The sequence below is a fragment of the Felis catus genome, chromosome F2 (genome assembly GCF_018350175.1).
Source record: "Felis catus isolate Fca126 chromosome F2, F.catus_Fca126_mat1.0, whole genome shotgun sequence".
NCBI lineage: Eukaryota > Metazoa > Chordata > Mammalia > Carnivora > Felidae > Felis > Felis catus.
In genome coordinates, this window is record NC_058385.1 from 660763 (window position 1) to 676456 (window position 15694).

At 38.0% G+C, this 15694-nt stretch overlaps 1 protein-coding gene across 4 annotated transcripts in view; it reads left to right on the forward strand.

Moving 5' to 3' along the window:
- Positions 1-15694, forward strand: part of SPIDR (scaffold protein involved in DNA repair) — a 499345-nt gene that overhangs the window by 283067 nt on the left and 200584 nt on the right. The window lies entirely within an intron of this gene.

Genomic DNA, 15694 nt, shown 5'->3' on the forward strand with positions numbered 1-15694 from the left:
TTTTATTGAAATATATTTATAAATTTAAGATGTACAGCATGTTGAGTTGATACATTTATATATTTGTATTATGATTATTGTTGGAATAGTTAGCACCTACATCACCTGACGTAATTATTCTTTCTTTTTCGTGGTTGCAATAATTAAGATTAGTCTCTTAGGAAATTTGATGATCATAATACAGTATTGTTGTCTATATTCACTTTACTCTTCAGTAGATCTCTAGGACTTATTTACTACTCATTGCAAGTTTGTACCCTTAAACACTGCCTCTCCTATCCCTCTACCCTCAAGCCCCTGGTAACCACTATTTTACTCTCTGCTTTTACAGAGTTTGGGTTTTTTTAGATTCCACGTATTATCATACAGTATTTGTCTTTCTCTGACTTATCTCTTTTAGCATAGTGTCCTCAATGTCCATCCATGGTTGTCACAAATGGCAGGATTTCCTTTCTCATGACTGAATAATAGTCCTCTGTGTGATTTAGAGAGAGAGGGTATGTACATATATATACACATACATACAGAAAGAGAGAGAGGGAGAGATTTGTGGGGGAGAGGTAGATATATATAGACATATCTAGATGCATATGTATTATTTTCATACATTGGCTTTTGTGAATGCTGTAATAAACATGGGCGTGCATATATTTCTGCAGTATGCTGTTTTTATTTCATTTGAGTATATACCTAGAAGTAGAATTGCTGGCTTACAAAGTGGAAGTATTTTTAATTTTTGAGGGACCTGCACATTGTATTCCATAGTGGCTGAGCCAATTTACATTTTCACCAGCAGTGTACAAGGGTTCCCTTTTCTCTAAATCCATTACTTGTTATCTTTTGTCTTAATGATAGTCATTCTAACAGGTATGAGGTGATATTTCATTTTAGTATTTTAGTTGCATTTCCCTGATGATTAGTGACATTGAGCATCTTTTTATGTAAATTTCTATTTAGTTCCTCTGTCATTTTATTTTATTTTATGTATTTATTTATTTACTTATCTATTTATTTTTGAGAGAGAGAGAGCTGGAGAGAGTATGTGCACGCAGGGGAGGGGCAGAGGGAGAGGGAGTGAGAGAGAATCTTAAGCAGGCTCCACACCCCAGCACAGAGCCCAACGCTTTATCTCACAACTGTATCGTAACCTGAGCACAACTTTATCTCACAACTGTATCGTAACCTGAGCCAAAATTGAGAGTTGTATGCTTAACCGACTAAGCCAACCAGGCGCTCCTCTCCTTTGTCCATTTTTAATCAGGTGTTTCTTGTTGTTGAGTTGTATGAGTTCTTTATGTATTTTGAATATTAACTTCTTATTCAGTATATGGTTTGCTAAAATTTTCTCCCATTATGTAGGTGTTGTCTTTTATTTTGTTGGTGTGCAGAAACTTTAAGTTTGGATAATCTCTTCAACAAATATTTTAGGAAAACTGCTAATGTGTTAATAACACATGCAGAAAAGTGAAATTGGACCCCTGTCATATGCTACTCACAAAAATTGACTCAAAATGTATCAAAGACCTGGTATCCTGAAACTCCTAGAAGAAAACATAGGGAAAAAGCATCTCAACATTGGTTTTACCAATGATTTTTTTATTATTTAAAAAAAAATTTTTTTTAAACGTTTATTCATTATTGAGAGACAGAGAGAGACAGAGCAGGAGCATGAGAGGGGCAGAGAGAGGAGGAGACACAGAATCTGAAGCAGACTCCAGGCTCTGAGCTGTCAGCACGGAGCCCAACGCAGGGCTCAAACTCACAAACCTTGAGACCATGACCTGAGCCGAAGTTGGACGCTTAACCAATTGAGCCACCCAGGCGCCCCAGCAATGATTTTTTTATGTAACACCAGAAGCACAAACAGCAAAAGCAAAAATCAACAAGTGGGACTACATCAAATTACTCTTCATTGTTAATATATCAAGTACATTTTAGGTATGGCAGTGATCTTCCTTCCTTTGAACAGTAATTGCAAATGGATGACAATGTCACTTTTAATGTAAGCGAAACCAACAATGATCATATTACTCTCCTCAGTGTAGATAAATATTTTGGGGTGATTCTTTATGTCCAATGTCTGTCACCTTTAATGTGAGTACTCAGTTTATAGTTTATGTAATGTACAAGGTGAATGTGGCACACAGATATTTGAATCTAAAGTATGCATTTTTCTTCTGTTGCTCATGCCCGTCCAGATTACTGTGGCACCTGAAATTTGCAGCTCCATCCCATGTTTACCTTTACGCTTGAAATTTTATTTTAGACATTTATTTGTTTCTAAGACCCAGATACCCTTTAATTGACTCTGCTGACCTCTCTCATTTTACCCTGTGGCAGTCTTATTCTCTTCAAGCTCCTGTAAGTCCTTAAATTTCTCATTACTTCTCATCCCCTGCTAGTGCCTTTGCTTTTCATTCTCATGTACAAGACCAGCAAACATTCATGGGTAACTGTTCTGTATAGGGTACATGGGTGTGCACCTTACTGACTAGTGAGGGAAAGAATAATGGAATAGGCAATTACAAGTGAAAGATGTTGTTAAGAGTGTTTTATGTTGGGCTCTACTGGAGCACTGATCCCAGATATAGACTTTAAAGATGCTTCCTAACAATGAAGAGATTAATAATCAAGAAAGGCTCAGCCCCTTGATTCCTCTGAACTTCCTATTCTGGAGTTGTTTGCCTCTTTGATCAGATGAGTCTTATGGGAAGCCATTTTTTAGGAAGTTTTTTTGCACCTTTTCTTCCTTAGTCCTATAAATCTTAGCATGTCATCTCTAACCCTATAAAACTTCCATTTGGTTGATGGTTTATTGGATAATAATTAATTCCTTTTTTTTAGAAAGCAGGCTGTAGATTGGGATGAATGTTGAAAACATAAAAAGAGAAGACAACTAAATGTATTTAAAAACAAATGCCATATGTGGCTTATGGTAACGTATGTGTGAATGTGAAAGCTGCTTCTTCTAGAGCTATTTTGCCAAGGATACAGACCTCAGGACCCCTTTGCAGTGGGACATTGTCCAGGGTCAGGGTAGCAAGTCCAGCTTTGCTGTTCTTTGGCTGCCTCAGCCTTAAAGATCTTACCTGTTCAAGAGGCCATACTACTTGATTTTTTTTTTAAATCACTGTTGCATTTGTGTGTGCTTTTTATTATATTCTTGGGTTTGTCTGTTTTTTTTTTTTTTTTTTTAGAAAGAGAGTGGGTGAGTCAAGGAGAGGGGGCAGAGGGAGAGATAAAGAGAATCTTTCTCTGGGATCATGACCAGAGCTGAAATCAAGAAGAAGACGCTCAACTGACTGAGCCACCCTGGCGCCCCAGGCTTGTCTTATTTTTGAACAGATTGTATTATATCTTTAGATCTTTGTTCAGTTATTTCTTTTAATGTTAGCTCCTTTTTTTTTTTCTTAAATCTATTAAAAATCCTCACAGTTTGGGGCACCTGGCTGGCTCAGTCAGTAGAGCTTGCAACTCTTGATCTTGGGGTTGTAACTTTGATCCTCAAGTTGGGTGGAGAGATTACTTAAAAATAAAATCTTTTTTAAAAAGTCCTTATAGTTTATATCATCTAGCTTATATTAACTTTATCCTTTTTACTTCCTGCCATTCAACAGAGTTCATAGGAAATGTCAGCATAACAGATAAGCTATGAAGCCAGTCCATACCCCAAACAGGCAGGCTAATTGCTTTTCTTGACACTAGTAAGTCCTGAATAATATTCTGTGTGGTACCAAGTGCTGATCCTTGGGAGTAACTGCCATCCCAAAAGCAGTCGGCCTGGAGGAATGAATAGACCAGTTAGGATAGCTGGTCACGTAGATGATGCCCAAAGGACATGAGTGAGAAGCTGAACTCCAAAGACAAGACAAGGAAATTGATGAACAGTACCACTCTTTTGTCTCTAAAACAATTTGTGAAATTCATGTGTATGTTACTTTTTCTAGGGAGAGGGTCCCTTTATCCAATTTTCACAATGGTCTGTGATCCAAAATTAAATCAATAACTGCTGCTGTAAGGCCAAGGCATATTATAATTATAGAGTTATGATCTAAAACTATTTGTCTCTTTCTGATCAATCAAGTGGCTCATTTGCATTCTTAGAAGTATGGTTAGGAGAGTGTTGGGATGGAGATAGGATAGAGTTGGAGTTTTATCTTGGGTATTTTGATAACCAAATTTGAATCTGGTAAATCACCATGTAGAGCCTCCCACTAAAAATACTGGCACTTCTTTGTGAAATTAGCAAACTATTTCTGTGATTGTCATGTGTAGAATAATTTGATTCAACTGGTTTTCAAGAATGAATTTCTATAGCTGGGGATTGCCTTGGGGAATCTGCTATTCTCTTCACCAAAGTCAGGAACCGAATAGAATTACAAAAGTAGCAACGATAATAACAATAGTCTGGCTCTACCCTGGTTGTTTTACTTTCTGTGGTTTCAGTTATTCACAGTCCACCCCCATCCAAAAGTAGACGATCCACTTTCTGACTTACTGTCAGAAGGGAATAGTAGCCTAACACTACTTCACAAAGCACTCCTCGTCACCTCACTTTAGCTCATCACAGAGGCATTTTATCATCTCTCATCATCATGAGCAAAAGGATGAATACAGCATAGGATATTTTGAGGGAAAGAGACCACATTTATATAACTTTTATTACAGTATATTCTTGTAATTGTTCTGTTTTATTATTAGTTATTATTGTTAATCTCTTACTATGCCTAATTTATAAATTAAATTTTATGATAATTACATATGTATGGGGGAAAACAGCAGATATAGAGTTTGGTACTATCCATGGTTTCAGGTGTCCTTTAGGGTCTTGGAAGATATACCCCGTGGATAAGGGGGACCTACTGTAGTAACTTTGAGGACAAATGAAGCAGTCCCTCAACAGCACTCAATATGGGGAGGTCTTTTGCTTTTATTGCTCTTTGGAACTGCTGTGAATTTGTTAGTAAGACTAAGTGAGGTGGTCCTGCTTACCTAGGATGGGCTTAGCTGCTCCTGGCTGTGGAGGATGAACCTCATAATCCTGTGTGCAGTGCTCCCATCAAGGCAAATCCAGCACCAGCACTGCCCTTTCCCTAGGGCAGAACATGGTGGAAGAAGACCAATGACATTGGCTCTTTGTTCTCCTTATGCAGTGCCTCTTGATGTCGAGTCACCTAAGGCTCAATCGTCCCAGACAGATGTGCGCTGGGAGAAAAAGCCTTACAGTTTTGAATGTATAAAAGATAAAGAGTCAACACTCAGTATCAAAATACTGCTACTAGCCACAGTTGTGATCGTAGATTAGAAAATAATTGCTCTAAAGGACATTATTGGGATACTTGGTGAAATTTGAATATGGACTGCATATTAGATTATAATAACAATGTCAAATGTCCTGAATGTGTTCATTGTACCATCGTTTTCTAAGGAATGACCTTGTTCTTAGGGAATACATTCAGAAGTATTTAAAATAAAATGATCATTCAACAAACTGATTCTAATGTTTATATGGAGAGACAAAAGACCCAAAATACCAAACATAATATTGAAGGAGAACAAAATTGGAGGACTAATGCTATCCAACTTGAAGACTTACTATAAAACTATCAAGCCAATATGGTAATAGTGAATTAACAGAAAAATAGATCCAATGGAATGGAATAGAGAGCCCAGAAATAGACACACATAAGTAAAATCAACTGATCTTTGTCAGAGGAGCAAAGGCAATATGATGCACCAAAGATAAACTCTTCAACAACCAGACATCCACAAGCAAAGTAGGTAAATAAATATATTTAGACATATGCCTTATACTTTTCACAAAATTAACTTAATGGTCAGAGACTTACATGTTCAATGTAAAATTATAAAAGTCCAAGAAGATAATATAGGGGAAACCCTAAATGGCCTTGAGTGTGACAGTGACTTTTTAGATAAAACATCCAAGGCATGATCCATGAAAGAAACAATTAATAAACTGGACTTCATTAAAAATAAAAACTTCTGGGGCGCCTGGGTGGCGCAGTCGGTTAAGCGCCCGACTTCAGCCAGGTCACGATCTTGCGGTCCGTGAGTTCGAGCCCCGCGTCAGGCTCTGGGCTGATGGCTCAGAGCCTGGAGCCTGTTTCCGATTCTGTGTCTCCCTCTCTCTCTGCCCCTCCCCCGTTCATGCTCTGTCTCTCTCTGTCCCAAAAATAAATAAACTTTGAAAACAAAAAACAAAAAAAAAAACTTCTGTTCTGCCTAAGACTATATCAAGAGAAGGAGAAGACAAGCCACAGATTGGAAGAAAATATTTACAAAAGATACATCTGGGGCACCTGGGTGGCTCAGTCGGTTAAGTGTCTGACTTTTGATTTCCGCTGAGGTCATGATCTCACGGTTTGTGAGTTTGAGCCCCATGTCGGGCTCCATGCTGGAGTGCAGAGACTGCTTGCTGTTTGGGACTCTCTCTCTCCATCTCTCTCTGTCTCTCTAAATACGTAAGTTAAAAAAAATAAAAGACACATCTGATAAAGGACTGTTATCTAAAATATACAACAAACACTTAAAACTCAACAAGAAAACCCAATTAAAAGATGGGCCAAAGACTTTAACAGACACCTCATCAGAAAAGATATACAGATGGCAGTCCACGTCATATGTCATCAGGAAAATGTAAATTAAAATCACAGTGGGACATCACTGCACACCTATTAGAATGGCCAAAATCTAGAACACCGATAACATGAAAGGCTGTGGAGCAACTCTTATTTGTTGCTGGTGGAAATGCAGAATGGTACAACCGCTGTGAACACTTTAATAATTTCTTATAAAAATTAAAATACTCTTACCATACAGTCCAGCAGTTGTGCTCCTTAGTATTTACCCAAAGTAATTGAAAACATACATCCACATATGAGGCCCTGGGTGGCTCAGACAGTTAAGTGTCTGACTCTTGACTTTGGCTCAGGTCATGATCTCACCGTTTGTGAGTTCAAGCCCCGCCTTGGGCTCTGGGCTGACAGGGCAGAGCATGCTTGGGATTCTGTCTCCTCCTCTCTGCCCCTCCCCCACTTGCTGTCTGTCTCTCAGAATAAAAATAAACTTAAAAAAAAAAAAAGAGGGGCACCTGGGTGGCTCAGTCGGTTAAGCGTCTGACTTTGGCTCAAGTCATGATCTCACAGTTCGTGGGTTCCAGCCCCACATCTTGCTTTATGCTGACAGCTCAGAGCCTGGAACCTGCTTCAGATTCTGTTTCCCTCTCTCTCTGCCCCTCCCCCACTCATGTTCTCTTTCTCTCTCTCTCTCTCTCCCCCTCTCTCTCTCTCCCTCAAGAATTAGTAAACATTAAAAAAAATTTAAGGGGCACCTGGGTGGCTCGTTCAGTTGGGTGTCCGACTTCAGGTCATGATCTCACACCTCATAAGTTTGAGCCCAACCTCAGGCTCTGTGCTCAAAGCCTGGAGCCTGCTTCGGATTCTGTGTCTCCTTCTCTCTCTGCCCTTTCCCCACTCACACTCTGTCTCTCTCTCCTTCAAAAATAAATAAACATATAAATAAATATTAAAATATGAAAACGTATGTCCACATAAACACCTGCTCATGGATGTTTATATCAGCTTTATTCATAATTCCCAAAACTTGGAAACAACCAAGATGTCCTTCAGTAAGTGAACAGATAAACTATAGTGCATCTAAAAAATGGAATATTATTCAACACTAAAAGAAAATGAGTTTTCAGGCCATAAAAAGATATGGAGGAACCTTAAATGCATATGACTAAGTAAAAGAAATCAATCTGACAAGGCCACACATTGTATGATTTTAGCTGTATGGTATTCTTGAGAAGACAAAACTAGGGACATAGTAAAAAGATCAGTGGTTGCCAAGGGTTATAAAAGGGAGGAAAAGCACAGATAATTTGTAGGCAGTGAAGATACTCTGTATAATAATACTGTAATGATGGGGTATGTATCACTCATTGTATGTTTGTCTAAACTCAGAGAATATACAACAGCAGGAGTGAACCATATTATAAGCTATGGACTCTGGCAATTATGATGTGTCATTGTGGGTTCATCAGTTGTAATAAATGTACCTGTTGGGGGAATGATGATAACAGGGGAAGCTATGCATGTGTGGAGGCAGGGCATATATGGAAAATCTCTGTACTTTTCCCTCAACTTTGCTATGACCTAACACTTTAAAAACATTTTTTTTTTAATTAAATGACCATGATGTCTGTAGTTTACTCTCTGTCATTCAGCAAAATGATGATAGTAACTAACAACCACAGTGGTAATATGTAGGTGCATATGTGTTTGGAAAAGGTGACAAAGCAAATGTGATGAAAGGTTCACCGTTCACAAATATAATCAATAGTACAAGAGTGTTCTTGCATATTTTCTGAAAGTCTGAGAATATTTCCAAATAAAACTTTGAAGCAGAGTGGCTATCTTGGGAAGTCACAGAACCTAGTTTCAGAGAGCAAAGAATGAGACTTAAATATAGTTCTTTGCTGTTTATATTAGTGTTCCCAGAAGGGTATGAGATGTGGGCATGCTGAGATTTCAGGTAGCCTATTATTGAGCGTTTTGTTTTTTAAAGTAATTCCATATCAAGGTCTCTTAGCACACAACCACCTGCAAAATGATTGAAAGAAACCAGACCACAGAAGGCCAGGAAGTTTAGGAGGTAGCAAGGTCTCCACCTTTAACCAGTCTGACTCCTTCCCTGGATAGTTCCAAGGATAGATCTCCAGGAGCCCTTGCTTCCTAACTTGATACATGAAGTCTGGGTAACTAAACCTGGATAACTAAAGAAACAGGACACGGTGTGGTAAGAGTGGCCCATGCTGCCCACACACCTAATTTTATTCTTCCCAAATTATAAAAACAAGTATCTTGCAAAATAAACAAACCAAGGAAAACCTTTACATAGGGGTTAGTTTTAAAAATCTGTCCGCTCTCTCATCTCTGAGAAATAGGTCAGCCATGGTGCATTTTAGCCCCAATGAATTTACTCCTTGTTCCTGGTGATTAGGAGAATCTGGTTAACATGGCATACCAAGTTATAAGGGACAAATAAGTGCCTAAGCTTTCATAGACTGTCCTTCCAGAATGGCTCTGTAGTTCTCTATTTCATTTTCACTGCTACCTTTTTACTCCTGTTTTCTTCAAACCATTTTGTATCTTACCAGTGACATTGCCATAGTCCTGATATAAATTTTGGAAACATAGCTTTGGCCATGCTGCCCATATACTCACAATCCTTAGGTAGTTCGTTGTAGTGTACAATAGACTATGCTTCTCAGTGCACAAGTTATGTTTCCCTCATAGAACTTTCCCAAAGTATATTTCTGTTGCTCTGTTACTTGTTCTGTGGCCCAGTTAATGAACCAACTCAATATTCCTGGCATTTCAACCCTCACTCTTCCTGGAATGTCTTAACTCTTCATTTAAGACATCTCAAATTCTACTTCCTCATGAAGTCTGTCTTGATTCTTTCCAGCTGGATGAGTTCTCCCCAGTGTTTGAACCCTTATAGTTTTGCGTTTTTTTTAATTTGTTTGCTTGTTTTTTTTTAAATTAGTGTCTCTCATTTAGCATCTGCCATATTCTCCTAATATAAGAGCTGTTACATAGGTTTCTCCTATCTTCTTGTTTTGTAGATTGTTAACTCCTTAGGAGCAGGAACTATGGGTATAGCATATTGCCATATACAGAACAAGTATTCAATTGTAGAAGTTGCTATAATTTGGAATGATATTGTAGAAAGACTCACTTATTCCATGTAGGTTGAAAGGTGTTTGTTACCTTTAAACCTATAACCAAAAAACAACAGCAACAACAACAACAAAAACAGAGTTAATGCACAAATGCCACAATTAGCTATTTTGAGATATAATTTAAATAGGTTTTAAAATTGTATTTCCTGGAAAACATTTAAGACAGAAAAGTAATGCTATGAGACTCCAAAAATAGATTGTTCTTAAAGTATTATACTTTATTTTTAACACTTCAGAATCAAATAGGGACGTGTTAAGTGTTAATTTTGAGACTTGCCTTTCTTTCTCTTCCCAACATTTCTCAGGCCTATTTATTTTTCAGCAGTACTACAAAATAAAAGCTGAAAACTCATACTAGCCCTGAGGACAGACCTGGGGCCTGATAGAGGCCAGCAGCCTGCCCAGTCGTAAGCATGCAGGGGACCCACTCACTGTGCTCAGATGGTGAGGAAATTGTATTTTTTCCCATTGTATCATTGGATTTAAAATGGCCCATCTACTGACAACTACTTAAAAACACTTTTCATCTAGGAATTGGTAGTTTTAAGATTCTGGTCTTTATTGTAAGATTTTGGTCCTTTAGTAGCTAGATATTTATTATCTGGAATTAAAAACAAAAGTCTGGGTTGTTTTTAAGTTAATATAAAGCTTCATTTGTTACTAAATAGACCATCCCTTTAAAAGAATGTAGTATTCCCTTCAAAAAGCAGAGAGGGAGGAGTAAATAACAGAACTGTTCTTTAAAATTTTATTTTGAGGGGGCACCTGGATGGCTCAGTTGGTTAAGTGTCCGACTTTGGCTCAGGTCATGATCTTGTGGTTTGTGAGTTCGAGCCCCGCATCAGGCTCACTGCTGTCAGCACGGAGCCTCTGTCCCCACTCTCTCTCTGTCCCTCCCCCACTGGTTCTCTCTGGTGTAGTGTGTGTGTGTGGGGGGGGGGCTTTAAAAAAAAAAACAAAAACTTCGTTTGGGAGCCAAAAAGAAAAAAAAAATTTTTCATTGTGTGTGAAGTGCATACATGTCTTGCAGTTAGCTCTTAGGTAACTCATACATATCAGCATCTTCAACTCTGAGAAGACTTTTTTCCAAATTCTCTTAGGCCAGCTGTAGCTTTCTCTCACTCCCGGCTGTTTCCTTGCACTGGAAACATGGTCCTCATAAGGCCCTCCATGGTTGAGCTCTGTGACACCAGGTGAATCAGGAGAATGGGATTCTGGACACATATGTTAGGGCTGTCTCTTGTACCAACTGCTTGGGTGTTGTGGTTCATTTTTAGATAGTATTTGCTGTTTTCATCAGTTGTTTATATATGTATGTATTTTTTTATGATTTTTTTTTTAATGAACTCAAATGACTCTGACTTTGGATATAACATTTTTGCTACACCTCCACAGTTCTGTTTTTTGGTGAAAAACTCTCCAAAGGGCTCTTATGAGAAAAAGAAAGGAATGATAAATCATTAAATATTTCTTTCTGTTTTCCTTTTTAAGTTCACATATCTATTTTGAGAGAGAGCATGCATGCAGGAGCAGGGGATGGGCAGAGAAAGGGAGAGACAGAATCCCAAGCAGGCTCTGAGCCACCAGCAGAGCCCATAGCCAGCTCGAACTCAACGAGCCTTGAGATCATGACTTGAGCCAAGATCATGACCTGAGCTGAGATCAAGGGTCATTTGCTTAACCAACTGAGCCACCCAGGCGCCCCTAAGATTTTTTTATGAAGAACTTAAATTTGGACCTCCTGGGTAGCCCAGTTAGTTAAGCATCCAACCCTTGATTTCAGCTCAGGTCATGATCTCACAGTTCATGGGCTCAAGCCCCACATCAGGCTCTATACTGATAGCGCAGAGCCTGCTTGGGATTCTCTCTCTCCCCCTCCCCCACTTTGCATGTTCACGCATGTGCTCGCTCTCTCTCTCTCTCTCTCTCTCTCTCTCAAAATAAACAAATAAACATTAAAAATAATTTAAATTTACTTTTTAAAGATTTTAAATTCTGCCATTTTAGTGAGAACTCCATTTTTTAAAAATACACTCCTTTTTTTTTTTATTAAATTTTTTTTTTCAACGTTTATTTATTTTTGGGACAGAGAGAGACAGAGCATGAACGGGGGAGGGGCAGAGAGAGAGGGAGACACAGAATCGGAAGCAGGCTCCAGGCTCTGAGCCATCAGCCCAGAGCCTGACGCGGGGGTCGAACTCATGGACCGCGAGATCGTGACCTGGCTGAAGTCAGACGCTTAACCGACTGCCCCACCCAGGCGCCCCTAGACTCCGTTTTTTAGAGCAGTTTAGGTTGCACAGAAAATTGATCTGAAGATACAGAGATTTCCTATATATCCTCTACTCTCACACATATGGCTTCTGTCATTCTCAGCATCACCAATAAAGTTCTGGGTTGCAGTAAATACCTTCAGTGTTTATAAATCTTTCCATGCAGTCTCTAGAAAGATTTCCTATTTTCTGTTCATAAAAATAATACCAAATTCTTTGAGTATCAGTCTTCATTTGGACAGGCATTCTAGGCCTGTCCTAGAAATTCTTTGCTGTTTTCTGGACTTTTCCTTTGCTGTCTAAGGGGGAGAGTATTGTATCTACCAGGTCAAGACTCATATGTTTGCCACACCAACTTAAACCTAACTGGTAGCATTTATTTTCAACCAACCCATAGCATGTGACTCTGCTCCATTATCTTTTCCATAAAAGACATAATAAGAATATCTTTTATAACTATACTTGAGTAATTATTGAGCCTTTACATAGATGGGTCATTCAGATCCCAAATTCAGTGTATCTTTATTTAGCATTTCGATGGATTAGATGAATTTAATATTTGTTTTTTGATAATACCTTCAATTGTGACATTTTTTCTAAAAATTCAAATCACAAAAATTACCCAAAATTCAGCTCATGGAGGACTCTTCAGTCTCATTATTAATCAGAAAAGTATAAAGTATCTTTGACAAATTATTATGTGCCAAGTATATCTGCAACTATTTGTGCATATACATATGAATACTGACAAAGTTACAAGTACAATGGATACAGGAAGCTTACAATTGTCTTATAATTGAGTATTGTTCTTTTGGAAATTAATGTGGCAGCATGTAGCTAATGCCATTGGAAATTTCATAATTTAGTTATCTATACCTGCAAATTTATTCTAAGGATATCATTTAGCAACAACTACAAAAGTTATGTGCAATTTTTTTTGTAATAGATACCCTCTCACCTCCCCAAGAAGCACTTTGTAGTTTTAAAATTTCATAAAGTATAGAAGATCATAATATTCCAGGGGGAAATGTATGATACAGTATATGCAGAAAGCAGAGTACAAAACATCATGTGTAATATATTTGTAAGTATGTTAAAATACACTTGTTGACAGAATTTAGGAAATTACAAATGAAAATTGTATGTAAGAGGATTATATTTGTATTTTCTTTAGACTATTTAAATCTTTCAGTTTGTATCTTATTTATCTTTAAAGAATATGTATCTACTACTTTCTTAATATGTCTAAAGTATCTTTCAACAGGACTTTGTTCTGTAAGGGGCTTTGGAAACCAGTTTGGGGGTTAACTGAGAAATGTCTACCAGTTGAAGCCCAGACTATTCTATTGTTCATCTTGCCCTGTCTACACACTAATGCCTAATGTGATCCGTCTGCTGACATTGATGTGAAATCATTTTTTCCTTGTTTTCTCCCCCAAGGAACAAATAAACAGTTTTGAAGATTAACAGTAAACGTGCCTTATAAAGCCAGCTCTGTTCTCTCTCCCTCCCTTCCTACTTCTGTGTGTGTCTTTCTCTCATTCTCTCTTTAACTGTCTATCTTTAAAGCAGAACATTAAGGAGTTTTTAGTATGATTTAGTGCAGGCCTCAGCTGTTATCTCATTTGAGGGATTTTGCTAGAGGCTGGAGTTTCCCGACAGCCCTAACCGCGGAGAGGTGGAATGTGGTGCTGACGTCACAGCCGCTCCTGGGAATGTTTTGCATTCCTCTTCCTGGCAGTGGTCAGGTGGCTTCCAGCAAGAATGAAGGACAACAGCTTCCAAAGAGGAAAAAAAGAGAGGAGGAAAAGAACAGTTTATAATCAAACTATTGTGGGGGAGGCGCTTTTATTCTGAGCCAAAATTGAAATTAGAACCAGATGTCTTGCATTCTGATGCTGCACGAATGTTAAATACATTTATTAATGACTGTAATAGCTGAGCTATTTGGCTTTTTACTGAACTTACATTTTGAAAACAACTTCTTGTAGCTGACATTTTAACTACGAAAGCAGCTTTCTGAGTGCAAAGTGAGGAAAAGACACGCTGGTGCATGAGCTTCATGTACAGGCTATCTTAGAGTCTGTCAATCTTCTAAACAGTCGCTTCTGAGACATAAAATCTCTGGAATCTGCTAATGTATTTTGTGCTAATTGAATAACTTCAAGCCATTATTTGAGGGGAGAGGTGTATCTGTTAAAGTATTTGCTGCAGAGGGTTTTTTTCTCAAAATAATTTACATTTCTATTGTTATTTCTGTATATCACATTACGGGCCAAGCCAGATTTTCAAAACAAAATTTAGCAGACTCTTAATATAATAAACATAGGTTTTGCCAGAGTCGTGCAACAGAAAATTGGACAGTAATTGAGTTAAATTTTAAACTTAATTTGTATTTTCCTGTCTTCTATCCACTTAAGTACCTTTGTTCAAATTCATTTTTCTGGTTTAGCAAATCAAAATTTGTGCCTTTGTATTTCCAGATTTACAAAAACTATTTTTTAAACGGATGCCTTTTTGTAGATTTTTAATTATTTTGACGTAACAGCAGTTATATTAACAACATCTCTCCGGTTTAGGTGAAATGTGTTTGAATACTTCCTGTTATACATTGAAATGGAAAGTTGGCTTCCTGTTGTGGGTTCCTGTTGCTGGTGAGGAATTTCCAGAAATGTGGAGAAGTGCTGACTCATAGTATACAATGGACTGATCCAGCTACAGTAGGGCTTGAGGGGGTTTTCTGAGCTCTTGGCTGAAGCAAGCAAACTATGCCGCTGTTATGTACTATTTTATTTTTAGACGTAGGAGTGGGGATGGAGGAGAGACTGTTGCTTGGAAGAAGATCCTCACTAATAGCTTTAAAATGACTAGAAGTTCTAGGGTTAGGTGTGTGTCTAAATCTGTGTTTCTACAGTCTGTTATTAGAATTTGGAAAACACGTTGTTTTTTGCTATAGTCACCTTCTGTTGTTCTCTTCTGCCTCATGCCCCGTGGGTGAGCCCTGTGGCACCACAGTCTGGGTTGGTGACTAACTGAGGGTCTATAATATGTAAGTCACAGTGGTGCTTGCAGCTAGTGGATCGGTCCAGATAAAGGCCCATAGTATGCATATACTTTGCATATGCCATATACTTTTATAAAAGTCTTTGGTTAGAAAACCCTAAATCTAATAGTAAAAATGTACCAAAAACTAAAAATATCATTTGGCAAGATTTAAGAGAAAAACTAGGATTTCTTGCCTTTAATGTGCCTGGGTCTGTCCTGGATATTTTACATTTGTTAAATTCCCTAAATCTAAAATTGCTGATTAAAATTTCTACTTCATTCATTTGGTATGGAAACGACTGCTAGATTTGGGGCAGAGGGGCTTTCTGTAACAAAAATTCACCTTCTATAGTGATCTCTGGTCTCATAGAGTTATTAATATATCCCAGATGTGTTCACCCATAAATTCTATAAATACTTACTGAGTAACTTGCTCCGTGTCAAGCCAGGGTGGGTGCTGAGTATGTAAAGATGATTTCCTTTTACTCTATTTGAGGGAGTATGTGTCCATAAATATGTATAGTATTTCTTTCCAGTTGCTGCAGTAGAAATCTAAGAGTACAATGAGGCATACAGGAGAAAGACATTCAAATCTATGCTAAATTCT